A 26,138-nucleotide genomic window follows, 5' to 3' on the forward strand; every position below is an offset into this window, starting at 1 on the left:
ATTTCAGGAACTTACAGTGACCTAAATTTGGAGTCTATTATATTCATCTTATATTTGGAACAATGTGCCTTAGTATGTGTGTGCAAAAATGTAGCAGCTTGAGTGGAACCCTGTACTTTTCACACGTCTTACCTCAGCACTGGACCACCTCCAACTGTGGAGAGAGACAAATTTGGCACTGACATCAATTTGGACTGCTGTAGTGCTTTCCATCATATGCATTCAGACTTCTGTTTTTGTTTTCAGTCAGCTATACATTGAATACTGTGTGTATTAGATAAGGTGATTATTAAAACACCCACAGCTTCTGGATACAGAAGTTTTTGTTCTCCCCCAGAGAACTGAAATAGAACATAGGATGAAAAACAAAATAAAATCACTTTCACTTTTATTGTCTTCACTTTTTAATTCTAAGCTGCATCAGTGCCACATTTGTGTTGCTGATTTCACAGTGGCATAATTGCACGCAGCATTCTGATTTTTCATTACCTCTCCTGAATTATGCTTGATCAAAACTAGATCAGAAATAGTGTATTCATCAAAACTTACAATACAATATGAGTAACGGTAATATTTTTTAAAAGCTAAAATTATCATCAGATTTCACAGCAACACAGAATCCAGACAAAAAAGTTCTGATCTTAGGAAACTTAAACCCCAGTTCAGCATTAATATTAACTCTAGCATTTGCTGACTCAAAGAAAAGCTGACATGTCACTTTGGGGAGAGGATTTAGAACAAGGCGAAAAAGAAAAGGAACTACTTCTAAACAGTTTCATTTTATAATATAGACCTTTATGGAAGCTTTCTAAAACACAGAGCTCTTTCTGAAACATTTAGCAGAAGAAAACAAGTGAAACTGTATATTCACACTTTGAAAATACAGCATTAGTGTTTATTCTCTAATCATAAATAAATGGAAATTCATAAAGCAGCAGCAGCAGCAATCTACTGCTCATGTGTTGGCAAAATTAGAGTTTCAATTGCATTTATGTTTTTCCATTATAGAATTAATAATTCTGACACTGATCATGGAACAACCCTGCTACGTCTGTCAAAAGGAATTCTAGCACAGAAAGTAAAATATACGTATGTATATCTTGATTTAGTTGTATGTGGCTCATAACTTTTCAGAGCACTCTGCAAAGGTTTGGTTTTTGCAGGCTGCCATTTTGGCCACTGCAGGCAGCAGGGTGATGCCGTGTACTTCTGTCAGCCTCTCTCTGCTCTGTTGTGGAACTTCAACTCCTTGCCTTCATTTTCAGGATTTTCCCATTGCCCTTTCCCATCCTGCCAGTCATCTCTTCCTTACTGTCAGAAGCTCAACACCCATGTCAGGCTCACATATGATGCCAACCACCCTTGCCAACTCTTAAGTTTTGAAATGCATCTTTTTCCATGATTTCTCTGACACTTGGAAGAAATCCTTGGTAGAAAAAAAAAATCACTGAACTATCTCACTTGTTTCCTAGCTGCTTCTTTGAGATGTTTCCTGTGATCTCAGACAGCATTTGTGATTGCGCTGAGGTCACTGCTATTGTGCTGACCACTTCAGTGTGCCACCATTAGCTGCACTGCTGTTGTGTTTCTGTTTTATGCTTAGACAGTAAGTTCTCTGGAAGCAGGAAAGGTCTTTTCCATTTAGGCTGCATCTAATGCAGGGAGTCTGAAAGCTCTTGCAGTCTGAGTGCTCATAGAAGGCACGGCAATACAAATAAGTAACAACATTGGCAATAATCAAATTCACACACCACTTCCTTTTGTAATTAGATAATAGCTTCCATGTCTACGCTGATAGTATTTCTCATTTTTCTATGTTTTCTGTAAGTACTACTTTGCATGTGTTAATCCTCTTGTGAAAATCAGATTATTTTAATGCATATACTTATTGTTACATATTAAAATGAAAAGTGATAGCAAAAAGCAATGAAGTTGCTACATCAAACCATCAAAAATTAGTGAATGTCACCAATAATCAAGGCTGCCATGTAACTGTGATTCAGTATCCTACTGCTTGATGCAGGATGCCATATTCAGTGATCAAATACTTAGCTTTTTAGCTTTTCTAGCAAACAGCCTTATTTAAAGGGAAGGCAGTTAATCAGTTAATCACTCTGCTTTTTTTTTTTTTTTTTGTCTCCCACAGTCTATAGAATTTGCCCTCTCTTCCTTACTGCATGCCACTAGAATGATGCACTGAATAAGGACATTATTAATTTTGTCATAGGCATTTCTGTGGTACTGGAGGAATGACTCCTCCTTATTTTACACTGTAAATAAGCCTATTGAGACTCAGAATTGAAGTTCTAAAATTCGAGGTGCCTCAGAATGCTGGAATACACAAGCATGCTGAGGACAGAGGGCACTGCACCCTGAAGCACTGACAATGTTTCTGATGAATTCCTACCACAGAAGTAAAGCCAACTAAGGACACGTGGGCTTAAGGTCTTGCCCAGAACTGGGACAGAGGCAAAGAAATGTTCAGCTCTTCAGGTGATGAGCAAGATTTCCAAACTATCTTTAGCCTGATGATTCACTGCAAGGCTATACTCGTATCTTTAACTAAAGAAAAAGGATTTTAAAGAAAAACAATTCAATACAGCTCTGTGTTCAGTTTTATGGGAGGCCACTCTGCGTGAGGAAGTTGTATGAGTGAAAATTTGCCTCAGATGGTTCAATTCAATGATGTACCACCACAGAAACAGTACTGCAGGCATCACACATTTTGCTACTTTCTTACAGAAACCAACACTGTGTGTAGAACACAGTTTTCAAATTCTAACACTGCTTCAGCTTTCCTCTTATAGTTTCCAAACAAAAGATCGCAAAACCCAGAAATGAATTACATGGATAAACATGCTGTCTCCAGTATATATTTTACCCTTTGATTGATAGATTTTTAACTACTAATATATTTGTACCATTTCTAGCTAGTTTCTCTGAGTATTACTGGGAAGGAAAATACCTCTAATTTCCTATTCTGTTTAAGATACCAGTTTCTTTTATATGAAGAAGTCAGATTGAAAGTGCAACACTCCATTTTTGAATAGGTTGGAATAGTAAATAAAATAAGCAACATCAACTTTCAGTTCTGAAATGTCCTTTTAAGGGAAGTAACACTTGAAGGCAAAATGCTAAAAAAGTTATGTGACTGGAAGTGAAACAAGAGTGCTTATTTTGACATGAAAGAAAGGTCTGCATTAGCAAACAGATTTCCCCCTCTCTTTAACCCCCTCCGCATGTCTGTTGCAGTGCCGCTTGAAGCAGCCCTCTCTTTCTCTTCCTTTGTGCTGTGTGAGATCACTGAGCACTCCTCTAGCTTCCCCTCGGGTACTCCCTCTCCTCCAGTGCACACACATCTGTCCCAAACCCACCTTCCTTAGACTCTGAGCTTTTCCATGGCTTGGCTGCCTTTACGTTTTTCTCAATGCCCTGGCACATATAATATTTTCCTTTCAGTTTTGCACGTTAATTGCCCACAGGAGATGTGTGGGCATCGACTAAGAAAAATGTGACTGTGCTGGGAACAGCAGACAGACTACAATGGGAAAAGAAAAACCTTTTTATTGCAAAGTCCATCGCTCATCATCAAGTGTCCTTTCAGAAACCAAGACAGAATGAATGGAATGAAATTCCTGTGATTTTTAAGTAGGAAACGCTTAGTTCAGATTATATTTTCAGAAGGTCTCATTCTTAAACTGAAATCTCAGTGAAATGGAAAGAAACTGCTCCAGGGAAAGAGTCAGATATTTTTGAACATCATACTAAAAAATAGTTGGTTTTAATGCTTCTATTTAGACTGTGTTCTCACTTAGCTGTGCCAAGCACTGAGGGCAGAGCAGAAAGATAGCTGTGAGACTGCTCTGTTTGCCTGATATCACTTCATACTTTCTCTAAAAGCCACTTGGTAACTTAGCTCAACAAACTATCACATAAATTACTGTTTCAAAGACCTGATGTAACTGATGCACTCTCACAACTTTGACATAAACTTCCAGAGGAACATGCTGTATGCTCACATGGCTGACAGTCGCAACGCTCCTTGGTCTGATTCGACAATCGGTAAAAATTAGAAAATAAAAGGAAACATTTTCTGTATCATTGGGAAAGTGTCTGAAGGAACAGCCAAGTGAACAAAAGGAAAAATAACAAGTGGTTACGAGGTTGTAAAACAAGAATAAACATGTCTAACCAATTGTTCAAAACACTAGCAGCTGATTGTAGAAAATGTGAATCACTGACCTCCCTCTCTGTTCTATCATTTTTTATTCTCCTGATCCTCCTGCCTCATTTGTGCCAAACACAGGAAACAATTTTAAGTGGCTAGATTGTTACTTTGCCATTACAGTTACAGCAGTGTGAAGGAACTGAAATGGGAGGTTTTCACTTTCATTATGGGACTTCCTTTGATTAACCATGGTTACAGAGGATGTCAAGCACTTGTCGTACAGCTTCATGCACAAGTAATTGAAGGGACTGCAAGACGTGCTTCTTGTCATCACTAACACACAGACTGATTTTCACCCTATTCGGAAGGCTGTTAAAACTCTGCTCCCTCCCACTTACATACAAATTTCCACACTCTATGCAGTATAGCTTGTAAAAACATAATTATCAGGCTAAAAAGCAAGGATCCGAATAATATTATTCACATAATATCATTATCTATTAGAAAATCTGTTTCTTAGACTGATAAAAAGATACATTTAGAAGTTCTTTCTAAAGTCAGCTTGAGAGAAGAGTCAGCTCAAGAAAAGTTAGAGAGACAGAAGAGTTAGCTGAGAATTTCAAAATTAAACAGCATGGCTTTACTGATTTCACTTTATCCTCATTACCCAATTTTCTAGCAACAGCTTTTAAAAAACACTCAAGAAAACTCTACTAAAAAGTTGAGCAGTATAAAGATTTAGATTTGTTATTTATGGTATTTATGTTGAAAAAGCTTTACTGGATGTCTTTCCTACTCCGATTTTTATTTTTTTTATCTTTTTTTGTAAAGTCAATGGGAAGGAATTAGTCACCTTTCTTTGTTGTTCTGTTGTCACTTAGAAATGTCACTTACAGCTGGATGCCTTTCCATCACTGCATTAATAACTTGTGCTTGTGTATTTTTAAAGTACATATTACCATTTTATAATGAAATGTTAAATATTTTACTTGCATTTTATTTTACTTTGATTTGTACTGAGTACAAGCAATTGCAGTATTTCTATTTACAAGAATATTTTATTAAAATGAATATTTAAAATCACTCCTTGCTTAAAAAAAGTATTGCTATTTTTTACAATAATTGCCTCCTTTCAGTACTTCAACCAGCACTTGATCTGTTGACAAAGGTTCTCGCAGATACCTATGACGTCTTGTTAACTTTACATTACATTTCATTCGGTTAACTAAGGATTGAGTCGAGACCACTCTTTAGTCAGGTAGGTTCTCAAGAGGACATTTCCTCCTGAGAAAATTCCCTGCCGCCCATGCCATTGGTTAGCAACTTCCACAGTACAGAATAAGCACTCTGATAGCATCATCTCAACTGCTCACGTTGCTTTCTTTTCTCCAGAACATCCTGCCTCTTCTACTCTTACCTGGTCTTGACTATTCCACCTCCTTCCCAATGACATGTCAGAAAAGAAAGCTACAGAAAAGGAATTCTCAATAAATGCTCTTGACATGTATGAATTTTCTAAACCTGCAATGAGAAGCTAACTGGTTGCTGGCTTATTCAAGGCATGGTCATTTCAGGATATTTGTTTCTACCTGCTCTCATAGACGAATATGTGTAAGTCATCCTTCCTTGGCTCCTCTCCTTGCCAGTGCACAACTACAGCCACCCTTCATACAGGCTTTAAGCACCAGGAAGCTTAAAACGCTCTAAGCCATACAAACATATATTCTGAATGTCTCCCTTTAGTATTAATAAAACTGAAGATTTACTTAGAATTTTTACCTCTAATTATTCGTAAACTTGTCATTATATGATATTTGTTTATCTGAATTTCTCACAACTCAGGCAATGAAAGTTAATACATATTCTTTCCAGTGAAACATTAAGATATCATTAATAAAATATGTGACTAAGAACAACTGTGGGTTTGGGTGCAATAAAAAAATGGAAATATCTGTCTTGACTTTGCCTTCTATTTGCATTTTGTTTGAAATATACTCCCAATAATACTATCAACACATAGTTGGGCTAATAAACATTTATTTTTAAAAATCCTGCATAAAACTAATCTGCCCATTAAAAACTATTACATTTATTCTAAGATTTTCATGAGACAGTAGGTGCTTATATTTTGTACAACTTTGCCATTTATGGGCATCTGCTGCCCATACTGGTATTTCCTACAGCGAAGCCCTATTAATGTGCTCTGTCGTTTCAGTTTCCACATTGTACGGCTACTTAATCATGTTCCAACTCAGAGATTCTATGTAATTTCTCCTCGCCCTCCCCTTCCACGGTAGTTAACTCTGATGAAATTCTCATTTGCTACTGAAAATTGAAAAGACGAATTAAGAAGCAGTAGCCTAAATCCTTGTATACTTCATTCTCCAGTCCTCACACTTAGAGCAGCTGGTCCATTGCACAGGTTCTTACACAACACTCATTGCTCAGATCCAATTTTGTGGCGACGATTTTAGAGATTCTAAATTTAACCCAAATCTAATCACACAGTCAGCAAAACATTATTCCTGAAAGCAAAACAGTGTGTAGTGTTACAGACACACTTTTTAAAAATGTACCTGTATCTCTCAGGACCAGTGGAGGGAACATCTAAAAAGCAGATGTCCCAAAGTCAAGACATTGTTTATTCACATCTATGAAATCATGTCAAATCCCAACAGCCATCAAAAGTCAAAAAGGCTGACTTAAGCCCAAAGACTTCACAGCAACTAAAGGTGGGTGTTTGGGTAACCAAGACTAGCCAGAAATTCAGCAACCTTGAATGACACCTGACTACAGGTACAGGCCATGTGAGATATTTTCCAGTGAAGTTCCACAGATAATATATTCTAATAATTCAATCTGGAATCTGTAAAGATGTTTTTTAAAAAAAATCTCTATCCAGATAAATCTTTACAATTTATTATTATTATTTTTCCAGGGAAATTGACCTTTATACTGCTGTTATGGGCTGTGCTTCAGTCAGTTAAATTGTTGACCACAAGACATTAAACTCTACTATAGGATTGCGATTAATTAAGCTGCAACAACCACTCCCCAGCTGTTAGAAGCTGGCAGGCAAATAACACAGTTGGTGCCATTGGGTCAGGAAACACTCCAGTGGGGAAGAGAGCTGGTGTGTTAGTGCAGGAGCCTTGGGACTGGCCGGTCTCAGAACTGACTACTTCCCTGCGCTAGCAAAGCAACACAATTCTCTGCACACCCTCAATTCTAAAAGCTCATCTGCATTATCACAAAAAGTTTTTCACGCAGCAGTCTGAGATTTTCTTACTTTGCTTTCACTCAAGGAATGGAAAAACATGATCAACATTTCCTAGTGCTGTTAGACACTTAAGAAGGGATGAGCTGCATTCTAGGATCACAGACTCTCTAGAGGCTACAAACTCCACAACTAGATAAAAACATGTGTGCAACTAGTAGACTTGTAAGAGAAAATGAAATTAGAGACATCTCTTGCACAGAGGTGGCCTGATGTAATGCATAAAGTCTGAGACAGAGCCAGTAACAGTTCACTCCTGAAGTTTTGCTTCATGATCCATGGACAAAAAAAAAAAATAAAAAGAACTGAATATTCTTCTCTCAACAGAAGAATATATGTATATTATAGACAAGATGTGATACTGCTGCACTAAAAGCTATTTAATTTCCACTTGCAGGTCTGTGGTAATGCACAAAAACCGGTCTTGCCTATTTCCCAAAAATTTAGCAAATAATGTGCTGCAGTGAATATATACCATAAGAGGTTTTTCTGCAAATATGAAGCGTTACAAATAATTCAAACTAAACTACATTTGTCAAATAAACTACACTTTGCAATATGCCATGTGTGCATATTGCGTGGTGCATATTGTGTGGTGTGTTTGCTTCTCTATTCACTATTTCACAAACCCCAATGATTAGCAATTGTTTTCCAATTATTAGGGAGAAACAGTGAAGCTGAATGACGGTTACTTAGATCTCTACCATTTTTCATCTAAGCCCAAAGTCATATTTATTGTTCCAGGCAATGCTAAGTTTAACATTTCTCTGTGGATGGATTTATAGTAAACTACGTAGTAAGCGCCCTCATCAAAATGTATACACACATAATGTATATACATCTACAATTGTAACTATTCTACCCTTAGTAACTACTTGGAAAGCTGTTGTAATATTTCTCCCCAAATTTCTACAACTAGGTCATGAAAGTAATTACTCATTTTCCCCAATGTAACAAAAAGGTCTTGGAATGTAGGTCAAACCAAGGAGTTTAACACTATATTTCTTGCTATTTAGGGAAAGAAACACACGCTAATATTATCCTATTTTTACTATGGTCTTTTTCTTTATGTTTTATTTAAAATGCTAATGGAGTGTATCTGCAATTCAGATGATTTATCTTTAAATCACTATTCTCCAGAATAATGCACTGTGAGCTCTGTAATACGCAGGCAAGTCCTCTTAAAGAACATGCATCAATTCTGTTTCCTTCTGAAGCACACTGCAAATGCCCTCTAACAGGGCACAGCAGCATTACATAAATCATCTTATATGAAAAATTAACATGACATCAAATATTTATAAATATTAATGTATATGTTAATATAACCAAAGCTGTAACAAACAATCATAACCTTGCCAAGTTTCTTAGGACAGGCGCTGCTGATAATGATATCCATTATCTCTGGAGGAACGCACAATTATGAAAGTATACATGGGATGCTGTATTGTTATCTGCTTTTAAGTTCATCCATTAAACACTCCACCTCGCATTGGATGTTAACCTTCCTCTTAGCTCTTTGTCAGGTACCATTATTCTGTGTGTTTACACAATCATGTGAATGAAAAATGAACAGCAATTAAATGTATACACTTTCCCTGCTTCGTTAGCACATGTATTTAATTTAATAATATGTATTCTTTTACTATCTACCTACATACCTATCCACCTCTCCATTCATCCCTGTATCTGGCACACAGCTAAGCTCTAATGGGAATGTCTGATCTCCTTTGGTTTATCTTGTTGCACATGCTGCATTTATGATACTATGATTAAAGCAGCGTCAGGATTTATGTTAGAAATTGTTTGTTTGTTTGTTTGTTTGCCTAATAATGACTATCCAACAATTAATTTCACACAAATGTAAAATAGAGTAGAATGCATCTCACTGTGACTGAATTTGATTAGAGGCTACCATTTTTAAGTGCCTTGTGTTATTAAAACTTATCTAACATTGTACTGATGGGGAACCAATATTAAGCCAACACCACAGCAGTAGCGGGGTTTCTCAGATGGACATGATGAGAGGTTTTGGAACTCTTATCAGCATGTATGAAAAAGAGATTATGTTCCAGGAAACTTCCTTAAAGGTTTCAGTTGCACATCCAAGGCAAACTGATGCTGATTACCATTCACAATGAAGTCTTCACTTCATTGTTGTGCTTCTCTTGTAATATATATATTCAAATCCACATGAAGTCCTATTTCCATTTCTTATTTTTACAAGATAGGTCATATTAAATATATATTAAGTAAAAAGTCACTGAAATACCACACACTGTCAACACCCATTATCATTTAGACAAAAAAAAAAAAAAAAAAAGTATCTGTACATTAACAATTCCATATAATAACATTCTCTCCCTTTAAATTATTACCAGTGCTATTGAACATGGTGAAGAGCATTTTGGAAGCTGTTTTAGGAGATAAGCTCTAAAAACCAGGCTCACCAGCGAAAACATTGCTCTCTTTATATCACTGAGAGTCAAACAAAATGCAAAGTTTTTTCCAAAGTGAGAAAAAAAAAACACAAAAAACGAACAAAAACAAGCTCAACCAAGTAGGGACTGCAGTGAAACCACCCTTCAGTGCTCATCTACTACACAACACGATTTCCTTTGAGTGTAATTACTCAAAGAGCCGCAGGTAAGAGGGAATATTTACAACTCTTGTGACTTGCGCATAATAGTTAAATGGTATTCCAAAGGTTCTCCTTAGCTTTAAAATCAGTTTGTTTGTTTGTTTGTTTTTCATCTGAAAACATGGTGATTTACATGATTCAGACAGGAAAGATCACAGCTTATAACAGAGAATGCAAAAGATGCTTTTTGAAAAAACTTTGAGAGTCTTCCATTAATATCTCAGGGTGCCTGATGTATTTGTTTTGCTGGTATTACCACTTTTTTGTTACAAATATTCAGTCACTTGCTTGTTACTGCTTTCATTTATTTCAAAAAAAAGTTGCTTGAAAAGCATTTGCAGGTTATATGCAAAAGATTCAAATTTCAGAGCCTGCACTATCTCTCTGAATCAGAAAAAAAAAAATACGCCCAGGATATGTGAAATAGGAGCTCTTTCCTCACACAAAGATGCCAATCTGAATAGGACCTCTTTGCAGACGCAGTTTTTATCTTTGTTTATAAAAAGAATCAATAGTTGTCAAGCAAAAAAGTCACCCTTGGCTGAGGTCAGAAAAGAGCAGTGTATTTTCCATGTTATATAAAACCATCAGTACAGTTTTTCTCAGCAATTACCTTTGCATTTCCTACCCTTTCCCTGAGAATACTGTATGTGGAGTCAAAACACTTCAGCTATATGCCTGGAGTAACATCTAATCCCTGCAGTTAAAAATAAGAATGTGGATGTATTAGCTCCCACTTTTCTGCTGGTTCTTAGAAAGGCTGATCTCGGAGAAGTCATTTGGTATTTGCTGTGCATTATTACTCAATAATAAAAATTTAGTGACATTCTTTCTTTTAATCAGGCCTCCTATAATGCCCTACTAATTTCCCAGTTAAGATACTGGGATAAGAAAATACTGTATTGTTGTACACTGTACACGTGCTCATTAATGCAGTCCTCAACCTTTTACATACCAAGACTCTTCTTCCACTATCTCTATTCCTTGCAGCACTGGGCAGACTGAAGCAGATTTTAGACCACAACTAAAATACTGAAAGTTCCTACTGAATTACAAGGTCCTTATTAGACTCTGAAAACGTACGAGCTTAAATAAAAATAATAATTCTGGAAAAGCATCTTCTTTTCAAATAAGGCCACAGTGGTACTTGCATGATTTAGCTGAGGTATGACAACAAAACAAACTGGAGGCACGAGGTGAAATATATACTTAACTTAAATGAATGGAGAGACAGCTGGTCTCATGCCACAGTGGACTGCATTCAAAAACTAGATGCAGCTAGGTTCAGGAATGAAAAAGGATCTACGGCTGATGGAAACTAAGCATGTTACCAAGGTGACTTACTTCACCATGGTGGGACAGCTGTACTACCATTGACACGTCCTCATTCAAAGAACCTGTTGTGCACTTTCAAAAGACAACTGTCTTTTTCAGCTTAAACGATGATAAATTGCTGTAGTTACTAAAAAAAAATAATGCAAAGAGAAGATAAAGGATTTACGTTTTGTAAAATAAGGAATATGGTTAGAGACAAGTGAAAAAGTTTTAAAACCTAGTGACATTTTTGATGTTTTCCATATATGTGAAGATTACAAACCTGTCAGCTAATGTGCTTCTACATCATTACGTTGCTCACTGTAAAACAAAGCTTAGGAGAAACAACTTCCTCATGGAGAATGTTTGCAGAGTGGCAGCGAGTCTCAGTGGCAGCTTCCCTCAGTGCTGGCACAGATCTCTCTGAGGCCAGAGAGCCCAGTAGCCCTTGCCTGTGTTCCATTAACAAAGAGCTTTGCTAAGCATAAATTTACGGTTAAGTAGAGGCCCTACCTTTTGTATACCCAAGGAAATAAAAGTAAGACAAACTAAAAGAGACCAGAGCTGCTTTACACTTTTTTTTTATTTTTTATTTTTTTATTTTTTTTTTACTCCTACCAGCATCCTTCCTTTTCCTTCTGCCAATATTTGCTTAAAATGTTTCAGGCCTCTAAATTACTAAGGTAACATCTGATACTCTCACTGAGAACAAGACAGTAGTGAGATTTAGATACATCACAAAACACTCTGTGAAGAATAACCTTTCTCAAGGCATTCTGAATGAATCTTTGCACTCATGTCCCTGCCATGTGACTCACAAAATACCATCTAGATGTGATTGACTGAATTGCTGATTAATTTTTTTTGGTCATAAAAGTGAGCAGATTGCAGATGAAAGAAACAGTTCAGAGAGAAATATTGAGAAGTTCTTCTCTTGATGTAGAGTTCCTGAAGTTAACATGGTTTTAATTTGAAATACCTTAAAATTAACAAAGAAGTTCTTTTTGTTTGATGTATATATTCAGCTCTACAGCATGCTTAGGTTTTTCAGCAGATAGGAATAGAATGGAAAGTCATATGGTATACACAACTTCATCTGATTCTCACTTCATCAACATTAATGACATTTCACTTCTTCCTTTTAGATCTGAAGTCAGCTTTTTGAAATTCAGATCAGATTCACCCCTAAAAGATATTAATAAAGATATCAATAAGTCTTTCAATTTGAAAAATATTCAGCCCAGATCTTGTTGACTCAGAGAAGAGCACTGCCCTTCCTCCCACCACACAGGTGGTGCTCCAGGGGCAGCAGAACATCCTGGGGGAAGTTGAGTCTCCCAACAACAGAATCCACCAGCTAGCCAGAGCAGACAGCTACAGTCCAGACACCAAAGTAAACAGAAGCACTGGCAAAAAAAAGGATGGGAAACAAGAAAAAGTGGCATTAATTATGTATTAGATGAGAATACACACAAGGAAATTTCAAAGCCCAGCTATATTGCCTAGCGACAGATTCATTGTTACTAACAGAGTAGGATTCTTCCCCTGTGACCCAGAAGGTCACACTTGAAGTTTTCACTGCAATCTGGATGATGACGATCATGTCCATATTTCCCCACAATAACTGAGAATATTAGTGCTGGGAATAGGAGTGGTTGTGGCCCTTGTCAGGGAGGAGACCCAGCAGTGGTGGAAATAAAAGCTCTCTCTGGTCAGAACTGAGATGAAACCAGGAATGCAGTTCCTGGAAAACTTGGGAATATGTTGGAGCTCAGCATTTTCGAAGGCCATTCAATCTGAGACCAATATTGTGTACATTTCTATGTTGAATAAAGATACAGATATCTATTTCAGGCTGCAAAGATGCAACATCATTGATGGCTGTACATGAAAAACACGTGCTCAAAAGAGCACAAGTAGAAATGCATGCATTCAAAATTGTTAGAGTGCTTGTACACCTGAAACAGTTCTGGGAAAGGAGTGAAACTGGCACACTGAATACAGAGTCAGGAGGTCATGCTTGGCCCTGCTGTTTTGCTCACTGCACTCTGCCTTCTGATGTGAAGAAAGATCATTTTAAAATCACTTAAAAAATGGTACATGCATCGTTCCAGACTTCTTTTACTTTAATGGCTTTACAAGCTACAAGTGGCAATTGTGATTTGTAGAATTAATATACTGGTCATACAGTAGTGTGGTCATTTACACTTACGTCACATTGTAAAATACAAGCATGCTTTTATCACTTCATTTGGGACATGGCTAATCATTTACATCTTCTCTGCTTGGCCGCGTATATAGATACAAGCTTTAAAGAATGGCAGACAAAGAAGCTACACTGAAAGCCACACTTATCTAATCATTAAGTGGAATTAAAACAACAATAAATTATATTTAGGCTTTAAAAACAAAGAAACAAACAAACAGTTATCTGAAATAAGATTGTTTTGAAATTTCTGCAGCTCTCAAAACTCATGCATCAACATTCTCAGCAGAACTGCAGTGCATTGAGAATTTAGCGTTCTCAGTGTTTTTAATCCCTAAGCAATTTCTCAGTGTTTAGAGGCACAGACTTGATCCGGAGATGAGTAATTCTTTAGATGTCAAAATCTGCTGGGACTATGTTGAGCCTTAAAAATCCAAATTCATTCTTCTGGTGAATGCCCAGAAATGAGTTGGATCCTGAGTCAGCTGCGAATAGCACAGCATATTAAAAGCACTAATTTTTAATAAAAAGCAATGAACTGCACCTTTTTCTTAATCACCCTGAAAACCAATTTTCAATAGATTTATATTTAAGATCCCTGAATGAAACCTTTTTGTAATCAGTGTTATGACACAGAAGCGGAAAAGCTCAGTGCTTCTTTCCTCAAAAGCTCAGCAGTTTGAAACACTGAAGTCGCACATGAAGCACCGATAACATTTCTCTATGGCTCCATCAGAGTTAACATCTGCATAGGTCAACTCGAGGCATCACAATGACCAAGCACAAGCTTATCATATCAGAGGTCATGCAAAAAGTGTCCCTGCACTGAGAGCTGTTCTGCCCTTCCTGTTTTTTAATGCTGATCTATCTATACTAATGGATTTTTCTTGTAGGGGGCTGGTGAAAGAACAAGCATCGCCAAACTCGGCTTCCATTCATCATTAATATTAATTTCATCTTCAGCCACAGCATACTGGTTTAATACATGCTAAGAACTTGCAGGACAGAGAGCTCCTTTGCCTAAAGGCACATATATTCATTATTAAGGATTCAATAAACTCTGTAAAACATTGTAATTCTGCATTAAGCGTCACTCTACTTGACAAGGAACTTCTTTTCATTAACATATCTTCAGGCTTCATGGTCTGAGAGAGACAGCATAAACCTAATATTTACTACATAAAAATAATTTAAAATAAAAATAAAATTCATTTAGATATCAGTAATACAGCTCCTTTACTTAAAAAGCTTCCAGTTTATTTACTATGAGTTTAGTTACACAAATTCCCACAAGAAGTTCTATTTAAAGCAACAGAAGGATATACATCTGTCAGGAAAGTTTGTGAAAAGCAGCATCACAGGCTGAATTCTTGTCTTTGTAAAGCAAAGATCCTTTGGATTGTAAGATCCTTGCATTACGCAATGCTCTGCATTCCTGTCACTGCAGCTAACTAATTGAATTTACTAGCCAAATGCCATGAATGTTCTCACAGAAGTTCCCAGATCAGGATGGATAGTTAATTGTATAGTTTCTGTGAAAAATCAATATCAAATACACTTTTATGTGCTAGATAAACTTTGGAAAACACCAAACAATACAAAAACACCTCTTCCATACACATCAACTGACAAATACAAAAGTGGTGATGCTCAGGTGTCTCATAGATTTCAATAGCACTGCACTAAAATAGGGAATAAACTCTAGCTAGCTCTAAAATCAAGTAACCGAGAGTAGTCATTTATTTAAATGTATTGAATTGTGATTGTGGAAATAACATGATATGTGGCTGGAAACCCACCAAAACCAATATGACATTGCATGTAAAATCTGTTTTATTATAGAGAGAAAAGAAGCAATTTGCGAAAAGAAAGTTGTTGTATCAAACCCAATGTGCTCCTCAGTATTATCACAGTGGTCCTTTACAGTAATTTTTAAAATGAAAAGTTTTGCTGCTGAGAAAAATGAAAACACAAAGAGAAGCTTGAATGTTTAGCTTCGGATAATGCAAGGGTGCAGAAAGGTGATTGAATTGCAGACTGAAAAATAATAAGCAGTATTGGTGGTTTGCTATAACTTGATTTTCATAAATAACAATGCAATAACTTAACAACTACAAGAAAAAAATTGTTTGCTTGGTTCTACTTATGTTACTTTTCTTTTTATTTACTAATAACAGGGGTCTACCTCAGGTTTGCTATGTAGTTCCCTTATTTTAACTTAATCCATTATCTGAACACACTAGATCCTGTATTTGGAAATTGTTACTTGTTTCCCCATTGCTGTTTGACAAGAAATATTCTTAATTAACTCATACTAGACAATACACAGAAACCTATAGTCTTCTAGCAGAAAGTCTAAGCTGATAGTAATGGCTAGAAACTTTGATAAAATTACAAGTCCATGCATTTCAGAAATTCCAACTGCAAAACAGAATAGAAACAACTGAAAGTGAAACAAAAAGAAAAAAAAGAAAAGAGGAACAGCTTCTAATACCACATACAACAAAACAATATATGTGAAGAATATAAACACTTCATATGAATTAGCATTTCAATGTTTTGTAAACTAAAGTAAAATATGCTTTTCATTATTTTAGTAAAATTAAAGAATGGGTTTTACAGCAATATCTTTAAAATTTCATATTGTTCAAGCTTGTTCAGGCATGGCAAATCAATTTAGTATGATGAATGTCTACGCAGTCATCAGAGATACTTATAGATACTGCAATACTTTTTAAATTCAAAGCTAAGAGGAAGAGATAGCCTCATTTTTATGTAAGCCATTATTAGAATTTACTCATAAGAAACGTGACATACTATATCCTATTGCTTTAATACAAGTTATATATTAGAAAACATTTTTTCTGTAGTATGCGGGATTCACAAGAGCAAAAGCAATTGCATAATGTGATGGAAGTGCAAAGATTTATAGCACAAATACCAGTGAGGTAGGAGGGAAAGGTACTTAGACCAACTCCTGGACGTTTTAAAGGAAAAAGCAGCAAGTTAAAAGAACTCAAGAAATCTCATTAAAATAGCCCCAAACATCTTTTTCAAAATGTTTCAAAAAGCAGTAAGTATTTTCACTTGAGAGCCACAAAAGGAATTTTGAGTTTTATGGCCTATTATTTTGGTGCAATAGACTAGATTTACATCGGTGCAAGAGCATTTGTTTCAATGGAATTTTCACCAGCAGTGAACTTAACAGGGAGGTGGATAAGGACTGTGAGAGACGTGGCATTCCTCACTAAGGGCTCACAGCTCACAGCTTAAGTGAAAGGAATTAGATTACCTGCTACAGACGCTGGAATTTTAGAACGCACTTCAGAATCGTAACATATAATTCTTTTCTCTTTCTCATTCATTGGGAACAGCCCCTTGCATTCAGACTGAATGGAAAAGAAAAAAGATCCTTCTCTTGAATAGATCTTCATGCTTTTATACCTAGTGATTTGAAAGTTACTCTAGGGTTTGTTATCTTGGTGGTCTGTAACAGGCTTCCTAAGCTGGTCTCAGGTTTTCAGAGACTTTTATCTTCCATTCACATTTGATTGAGAAATTGGTGAGATTTTATCAATTTAAAGCAGGAAAATATGTACAAATATTTCAATTTTAAATAAGGATGTTTCAGCATTTACAAGTAAACCCATATTTACTGTCAGAGGCTTTCCCGCAGCTGGCTTCAAGTCACACGCGCATGCCAAAGTGTGGCATTTGTAAAGGCTAGTGGTGGCACTGTGGGTGGCTGGAGGTTGTTGGAGGTTGTGCACAGCAGCAGCAAAACTAACTGGTGTTTGCTACACAGTGAAATTACTATTGTGTCTTTCAAATTACCTTTGATTACTTAAAAGAAAAAACTTCAATAGGGAAATACAAAAGTAGCAAATATTTGGAGAAAAAAAAAATGCATAATGTATTTTTTTTTTCTTTGCCAAAATCCTAGTGATAAACTAATCTTTAGGGAAAAGCTTTGGGAGAGGGTCCAAAGATGATCAAAGGGCTGAACCATCTCTTCTCTAAAGGCATGCTTAAGGAGCTGGGTTTGTTCAGACTGGAGAAGGCTACAGGAGACCTTATCAAAACCTTCCAGTATATAAAGTGAGATTAAAAACAGAAGGGAAATAAAGTTTTTACATAGGTACATACTGATTAGAAGAAGGAAGAACAGTTTCAAACTAAAGGAGGGAAGATTTAAATTAGATGTCAGTGGGAAAATTTTCACTGAAAAGGTGACGTAGTGCTGGAACTGGTTGTCCAGAGAGGTTGTGGATGCCCTGTCCCTAGAGGTGTTCAAGGCCAGGTTAGATGGGCCCTGGGCAATCTGACCCAGTACTTGATCTAGTGGCTGGCAGCTCTGCCTGGGGCAGCGGGGTTGGAACTGGATGATCCTCTTCCAACCCAAGCCATTCTAAGATTTTGGGAATTTTCACCCTTTACTTAAGCCAAACTAACGTCATTTCCTGACTCTAATCTTCACGTCAGCAATAAAATCAATCAATGCTGCCTTTTTCTTTCTTTTTGTAGTCAAACACTTCTAAGTACTAAATAGAAGTGGACAGGACCTCTCGTTTCATAAAATAATTCTTTTTCTGACGGCAGGAAAAAAAGTTCTGTTTGTGTTCAACTGCTTACCCTCATAAGCACTTAGAAACTAAGGTGTGACATGGCATTTATCTCCAAAAAGTAATTGTTCTTCTAAATAAAGACTAGATAGAAGAATTCATTCTTAAGATGAAATAAAATTTAAAACTTCAGGTGGGATCCATCAAATCTCGACAACTGCTAAAATGACATTTTGTTCTCTACTTACAGACACAACATCAACTATTTTTGCCAAAGCTAAAAACTTATGACCAATAACTCCCTTATACATTTGTGTGGTAGGTGACAAGGAGAACTCTGGTACGATGCTAACATTTACTTTTCCAGGAAAAGGTATTCAGATGGTAGTTCTGCATTGTAGGGCTAGCCAAGGCATTAAGTGGTGTCCTCCATGGAATCCCTGTGATTTTATTCATTTCAGGGACACAAAGCTAGCAAGTGTATAAAATCGAGAAAGCCTCAAATTGCAAATATTTCTGCTGTTTACTATCCAGATTGTTTTTTATCCTGAAATAGTCCCCTGAGCTGCTCAAAGTGAGAAAGCTGCTGCCTATGCCTAATGCTATCTGACGACGGAATCAAAGTTCTCATAAATACGTGAAGCTCCACCTGTTGTTTTCAAATAAAAATTCTTATGCAGAAATCAGGAAGCTGAAACTCTACAATATTTCCTTAACCACTGTATTTTCAATAAGCCTTGAAACTGTAAGACTGAGAGATTGTAGGAAATTTGTTAGTTATATTGGCAAAGTATTTCTATTCTTTTAAGTTAAAGGAGGAAAAAAAAAAATAACTGAAAGATGATTCCAGTGAGATAACACGAACTCCAAAAACATTATTTTAGATGTTATATATTATGATAAAATCTAGGCATCCAAAATGGTGTTTGTGGAGTAGAGTAATTGTGCATAAACCATCAATACACCTTTCACAATTTGAAGGTGTATTAGCATATCTGCAATACATGTCTAGGGGCATAAATGCATTGCTTCCTACTTCAGACTCTCTAGATTTTTCCCTACACAAACTCTGTAAACAAAAGAGCAAAGCAACATGCAATTTTTTATCCATGTACTGTAGCTGGGATAACTCTGATTTTTTAAAATTACAAATATGAAGGATATAAACAAGCTCAGTGCAAAACTCTCCTCACCATTGACTACAACTATTCAGAATATTGCACATCAATAAATAATTCATCCTTTGATCTCATTCATTGGCTTTTTGTCTGATGCATGCTAAACCTGTTGACTGTTCTGCATCTAAGAAAATACTGTTACATGTATTCACAAGTATAACAGGACAGACTGAAATGAAAGGGTTCAGATAATTTAATTAGGTCATAGGTTTTTTTTTAATGTAATTCAGTAAGTATTTGAACTTTTAACTTGTGTTAACTCAATTTCCTCATGCTTTCATTTACCATTTGTTGGGGACATTACAGTGATTAGCCAAAGCCCTTCCAGCTCTTAATGTTCCCAATAAATTCTGGTTTAAATTGACTGTCACTTTCTCGCTATGATAAAGTAGGTATCTGACATCTTAGAAGGAACCAGTCTACTGTCTACTTGAACTAAATTTTTCTAGTTCCTCAAAATCAACAAAAATAGAATTGTAATAAGGACTGCCATGAGTAGCCACAGCAGGCAAGTGGACTGAACAAGTAAGTGCATTCTCAGACACTTTTACAATCCTGATTCTTTTGGGAGTTAAAATGATCCTGTGTGTCTTTTGCTTGACAAGCTAAATAATATTATATTCATAGTTAATCGTTCTGTTACCAAGTTATTAGCAGTGTCAGGACTTCCTAAGAAGAAAAGCCAAGTATTCTGCATGTCGGCAATGTATACCCACTGTGCTGAGAAGCAAATGGAACAGCAATGTTATTGTTCTATTAGGCTCAAAGATTTGCTGTTGGCCAACTGCCTTGAAAACCAATCTGCTAAATTATAATGTGTACTCTGTGAACGCTCTAAAAATTCTGCAAACTTGGGTATTAAAAATGTCTCCAGGAACTTTTCTATTGAGGATAACAATACCTTTTGTTCAGATTGATTGCTATTGATTCTAAGGAGTGTTTATAACTCAAGTTAAACTAGAAAAGATATATTGGGCAGAAAAAGAAGAAATTCTTATCTCTAAGCCTCTCTGTTCCTCATAACAACACATTCATATTCACATCACAGAAGCCTATCTTGTAAATATTTGTATTTTGCAATCATGACCTACTCAGTACTCAAAATAGGAAGGCAAATAAAAGCATTCTAGGCTAACAGTTTTTGGAGCCTTTGTATGAATACCATGTGATGTCTTCTATCACTTGTATCCCCCTTAATTAATCTCCTCTGATTTATGTACAAGGACAACATGCTTTAATAAGTGATGGTTTCTTGTCCATCCTTCTTGGTAGCTAGATCTACTCAGTATGCTACCTTTAAATTCTTTTAAGTATCTTGCTTTAGGTTCTCAGTGGATTGAGGTGAAGAATATAGCTCTATTGCACAACAACTCCTTAATGTATACTTTACAATGCTTTATTCAAAAAAAATATATCCTTTCTTTTCATTTTTCAGAAAATGTACTGCCACAGAAGACTGAGAGATGTATCCTGAGAACTAAAGTGCCATTTGTGCACCTGAGAGGTCCATTTTATCTCCAAATCTCACTATAATTTTGTATAACGTGATATACTTTTAAAGAATAAAAATAACATTTTCTACAACCAAGGAAGCAAAAGTATGTAACATTTCTAAAATTATTCAACAGTAGTTAGCTCCATAGAGACATACTTCCTCTGCCCAATAATTAATGACAAGATAATAGGAAAGGAATGGTAAGCTTTCTTTTCCTACTGAAGCCAAAGTTTGGGGTACTTCCAAAGAGACCTTAAAATTGTATTATTTCCATGGGACTGAGTTCTGATGCGATGACACCTGCGCTGATCAGCATGTAAGGCACAAAACTTTACAACATGAACTAGAAACCCAATAACCAATAAAGAAAAAAACCTACAAGCTTCCAAGTGAAAACATCATGCTTGCACTTGGAAATACTAAATCCATGTGCAAAACGTTTACTAAGATAAAAGCATTACTCGATCATGCACAAAAGAAAAAAAAAAAAAACGTTAAAGAATGGAATCCTAATAGATACAAAGTTTTGCAACAGTAAAGACTCAGTTTGTTTCCTAGTTACACAGAAGCTGAGATATATAAAGGTTATTAATGAGAGAGGAGAAAACTAGCAATGTGCATGAGAAGGATATACTTGAAGTATTGCTTAATTCAAACCCAATCCACCTTTCACTGTGAAAACAAAGTGCACATGACAAGTCTACATTTATTTCTGTGTCAAGTGATATGACAACAGCATTGAACAGGACAGTTAATGAACTTGTGAACAGCACTGTAAAAAACTACTCTTTCCCTCTGTAGGGAATAGGCTTGAATATGTATTCATATATATATGGACAATAATATGTATACTTTCTACTTTGCTGATTAATACATCTAAAAGGAAACTACATAAGTGTAACACACCTTTCTTAAAGTTGAGTGCAATATACTTTTAAACAATATCAATCTGTTTACGAGCAAGGAGAAAGGGAGAAAAAGCCTGTTTCTTCAAACTATATGTAACTAGAGCTTGTTTCCAAAACTCAAATCATTTTGTTGTGTCCGCTCAATGCCTATGACATTGGAAGGGAACTATGATGGATCTATGAGATTTTGGCTTCAAGACAGCTCCATCTTGACTTTAAAAAAAAGAAAAAGAAGGAAGGATGGACTCACTATTACCTCTAACATATTAGTATACGTATCTGGCTTGTGCTACACTTCCTCTTATCCTCCTGACATTTCAAGAGCTGTCTGCCAGATCTTACAAATGCTCTCCACTAAAAATAACTGCTGACATTTGCAAGTGGCATGTACTAATTACATTCAGAATAGGCTTTCTACATATGTTTATTTGTTTATCCTATTTTTTATAAACCTTGGCTCTGGTTCTTAAAAAATTGGCAAGAGTATCCCATACCTGTCTTAAAACATACAAGTTTAACTATTATAATGGAAATGTTTTTGACATTAATGTCTAACTTAGGGGTTTGGATTGCCTTTTATTTATTTTTAAATACTTGCATGCCTATCCAGCATTCAGTGACTGAAAACAGTAGTAGTCTGCCTCATTATAACAATTCAATTTCTGAAGGAGGGAATCCAGCACACTGAGTAACATGAAACTGGCTCCTGAAAGATGGCCTCACCTCTATGTCAAAACGACATGTTCAACATCACTGAAGCATGGACATTTTATTTTAATGGATTTAAAGAATATGGCTGCTAACAACCAGCAGTCTGAGGTATGTAGTCACTGTGAGTAGAGCCTCAGTTGGTTTGCCACCAGAAGTGGGAATTTTCATGCATTCTAGTGGACTCCGGCCCTTCCAATTTCAGATGTTAAAGCTGTGTTAGTGGCAGTGGCCAGTTTATAACTTCTTTACCTGTGGGAAGTGCAGGGATGCCCCAAGCACATTCAGGTTGACCGAAGACACTACATTTGCTATAGAATTTTATGGAAGGAGTCCTGTAGCTCCCTGCTCAGAAACCACTTATTGCTGGGTTACATTAAGTTCATAAACTTGTGACCTGCTGTTCAAACCTATCTCTTTTTCTTCACCTTAGTTTTCTGTATATCACAATCAATGCTTCAGCCTCAAATACTACAAGCAAGACTCACAAATATTATTTGTAATGCTTAAGCACTGAAATTAAAAAATCATGAAGATGCTGCTTCTATAAAGGTCTGAACAATTCTAAGTATATCATTTGTAAAATAACAAGTCCTACTATTTTTTTTTTTCCCCCTAAAAAGACCTTTTAATTCTCATTGTGTTGTATGATACAACTCTTGAAACTCGAGGTCAAAAATAGCACCAATGCTAAGGTGAACAGAGAACCAATCTGGTGTCTCCTGAGAGGAAAATTCCAATTTCAGATTGCAGCCTATAAGAAGGCCACAGGGTGCACGGGGTGCATTCAGTTAATAAAGAGTGATTGTCCCTCCTAGCCGTTAAATATCCTGACAGAGGCAGGGTGTGCTAACTATGGGTTATTGGTAACAAAGACACAACATTTCACACTCTTGCTACATTGGTTCTTATGTGTTTCTGACACTGCTTTTGGATCTGCCCATGCAAAATTCTCCAGAATCCATAGCATTTTTAGTACATGTTCATGTTTAGTACATGTTTAGTACACAAGAAGATCTGAAAATTGATAGATAATAATACAGGTTTTTTGTTTTTTTAAATCAGGCAACTACTGAGTATTTGTAAAATACACTTCTATACTTACTTTGTTTTTTGATAAACACTTGCCTTTCAATTACATTAAAATAAGTCTAATTATTACATTTGTCCTGTCACTATTCCTGCATTATCTCATTGATTACTGCAGAACACAAATTATCTGCTGAGGTTTGGAAAAGTGAACGAATTAGCACATTCCCAAACTGAGATGCTTTCTTAGGCTCTTACACCTTAAGTAAGGTAAGAATTTTATTCCTCTTCTCTCATTTAGGATACTAGCATTCCTTGCCAGCTATGCTCCTTCAAGGGAAAAGTACAGGCTTTTCAATAATGTAAATATAATGCCTCATCGCTGTCTGTTATTGAAAACTGTTAAGAGCTACTATACAAGAAAAATAAAATCCGTCACAAAGAGTTAAGCTGGAGATGAAACTTTCTGTAGTATGGAACATAAGAGATGTCATTTCATTTTATAACATACTGTCTGTTTTGTACCAACAAAGTTTTGTATAAACGTCACTGAAATATAAAGCACTTTCAGTTGAGTTCAGACTGGGAGAATCTTCTTGATGGAGCTTATCTCAAAATCATTTGAAGTCCAAAGTGTCTATGCAAAACCATTAATCTCAGAATGTGTCTAAACACTATCCTGGAGACAGGCTGCAATTTACAGTTCTCTGTGACAGAAAAATCACTGGTAGAGCCCTGTCATTTAACCCCAATGATTTCTTCAGTAGGCACGGAAAGAAAGGTTTTCATACTGTCCTGTCACAGAAGGACTACAGAATCTGTCAACGCTGTGTAGCTTTACATAAAAAAAATAGAAGTGATGTGTAGGTTTTTCCAGTCATTGTGAAACAAAAGTCAGCAAGGTGGTCTTTTAGATCAGTGTCATTGACAAAAACTTGCTACATGAAGTATAAAGAGAGCTTCTATATTTCTCGGGGGAAAACATACGGGAAAAATATTTCTGCCTTCTGCATCAGGTTTTTGTTCTACCTACTTTAAATGTAAGATGGAGCTCTCTGGATTCATGAAAGCCGGCCGTATGGTTTCAATCTCCAATTACCTAAAAGCACATGTTTGATAGAGGGGGACTGCAGAGTGATGGCCATGCTTATCTGCCCAATATACACAAATCAAAGTTCTGAAGAGTCCGGCTGTCTAAAAATCACATTTGTGTAAAGAGAACATTCACATTGGATTTACAGTTTAAGTGCCTCTGTGTTTAGTATGTGTTTCACCATCACAAAATTAACTCTATGTAACAGAGCATCTATCTTACAGTTTACAGATATTTGCAATACATGAGTTTTATATAGCTTTTCAATTGCCTTCATATATCTATGTAGAAACTATTTAGCAAAATACAGTAAGCCAAAGTGATTTTTTTTTTCCCCACATAGAATGTTGCTTTTCCATTTGAAAATATTAACTGAAGTTATCTAAGTGAGAAGTCACATTTCACACCTGTCACCAATGCAACATTTTGGAGCAGTGTGCAAAGTAATTATGTTCATATTATGTAAAGCTCTCCACGTAAAACTCCTAGAATATCATCTCACAGACACTATTGCTGGGTGCTGAGGAAAAAGAACATCAGAGGCATACACACCGGGTCACCCAAAAGTCATTTAGTACTTGTTGACTTTACTGGCCTTTCCTTTTCCTTCCTGGGAAGACCTTCACCTGTTTTGAGAAATATATGGAACAGAGATGGCATCACATTTTCCCTGCTGGGCAAAAGAACTGACAGTGACTTACCAACTAAGGAAACCCAGGGGTGGGGGTGAAGGATGCATTCCTGTACACTAAGGAAACTGTGCAGCTGCCTCAAGAGTGGCTAAAGTTATAGCCAAAACAAAGAGACATACTGATGTGTTTTAAAAACACATGCACTCCTCACACAATAGAAACTGGTTAAGTGTCAAGGAACAACACAACATATCGTAGGTGAAGAAGAAGAGAAAAGACCTTTATCTAGAAGCCTCCTCAGAGTCTAGGACCTTCAAAAGCACTCAGGAAAAACTTACTGAGCACCACCTGACAAGCCTGATCAGATGCTAGGGACACACGTACAGCAACAGAGCTCCTATTATTTATGATCTTCAAGAGCTCTGGTACTGACCATCTCTGCCTCATTTATGAATAGAAAAAAAAGAGATGAAGAACATCATCCGAAACACAAGAAAACAGCAATGATAATGTTGTAAAACGAGGACAGCAGTCAGTGTGTTTAAATGTCTTATCTATGTACGGTGGCCAGAACAAACTGTGTGAAGAGGGGTGAGATGAGAAATAACGTGCAATTTTCCAGGCACATTTTTAAGCTGCAGTGGTAGTGATAAGCACACTAAAAACCTCCAATTATGAATTCATTTACATCTTCTCATTCCAATTTAGTTATCCTTGATGTGATATTAAGAGTGATAATAGTATACTTTATGCTAGTTTTTCAGTGCATTGAACTAGCAGTTACTAACTCAGACAATGATAAATACGGTAACTGCTAGCTTTAAAGAGGATCATCAGTGTTGCACAGCATTCAGGACATAAATACCTGTACATCTGAAAAATGTTAACATACACATTTGTAAGTGATCTGCTATCTCATTACACTAC

This window comes from Tetrao urogallus (genome assembly GCF_951394365.1).
Source record: "Tetrao urogallus genome assembly, chromosome: 4".
Taxonomy (NCBI): domain Eukaryota; kingdom Metazoa; phylum Chordata; class Aves; order Galliformes; family Phasianidae; genus Tetrao; species Tetrao urogallus.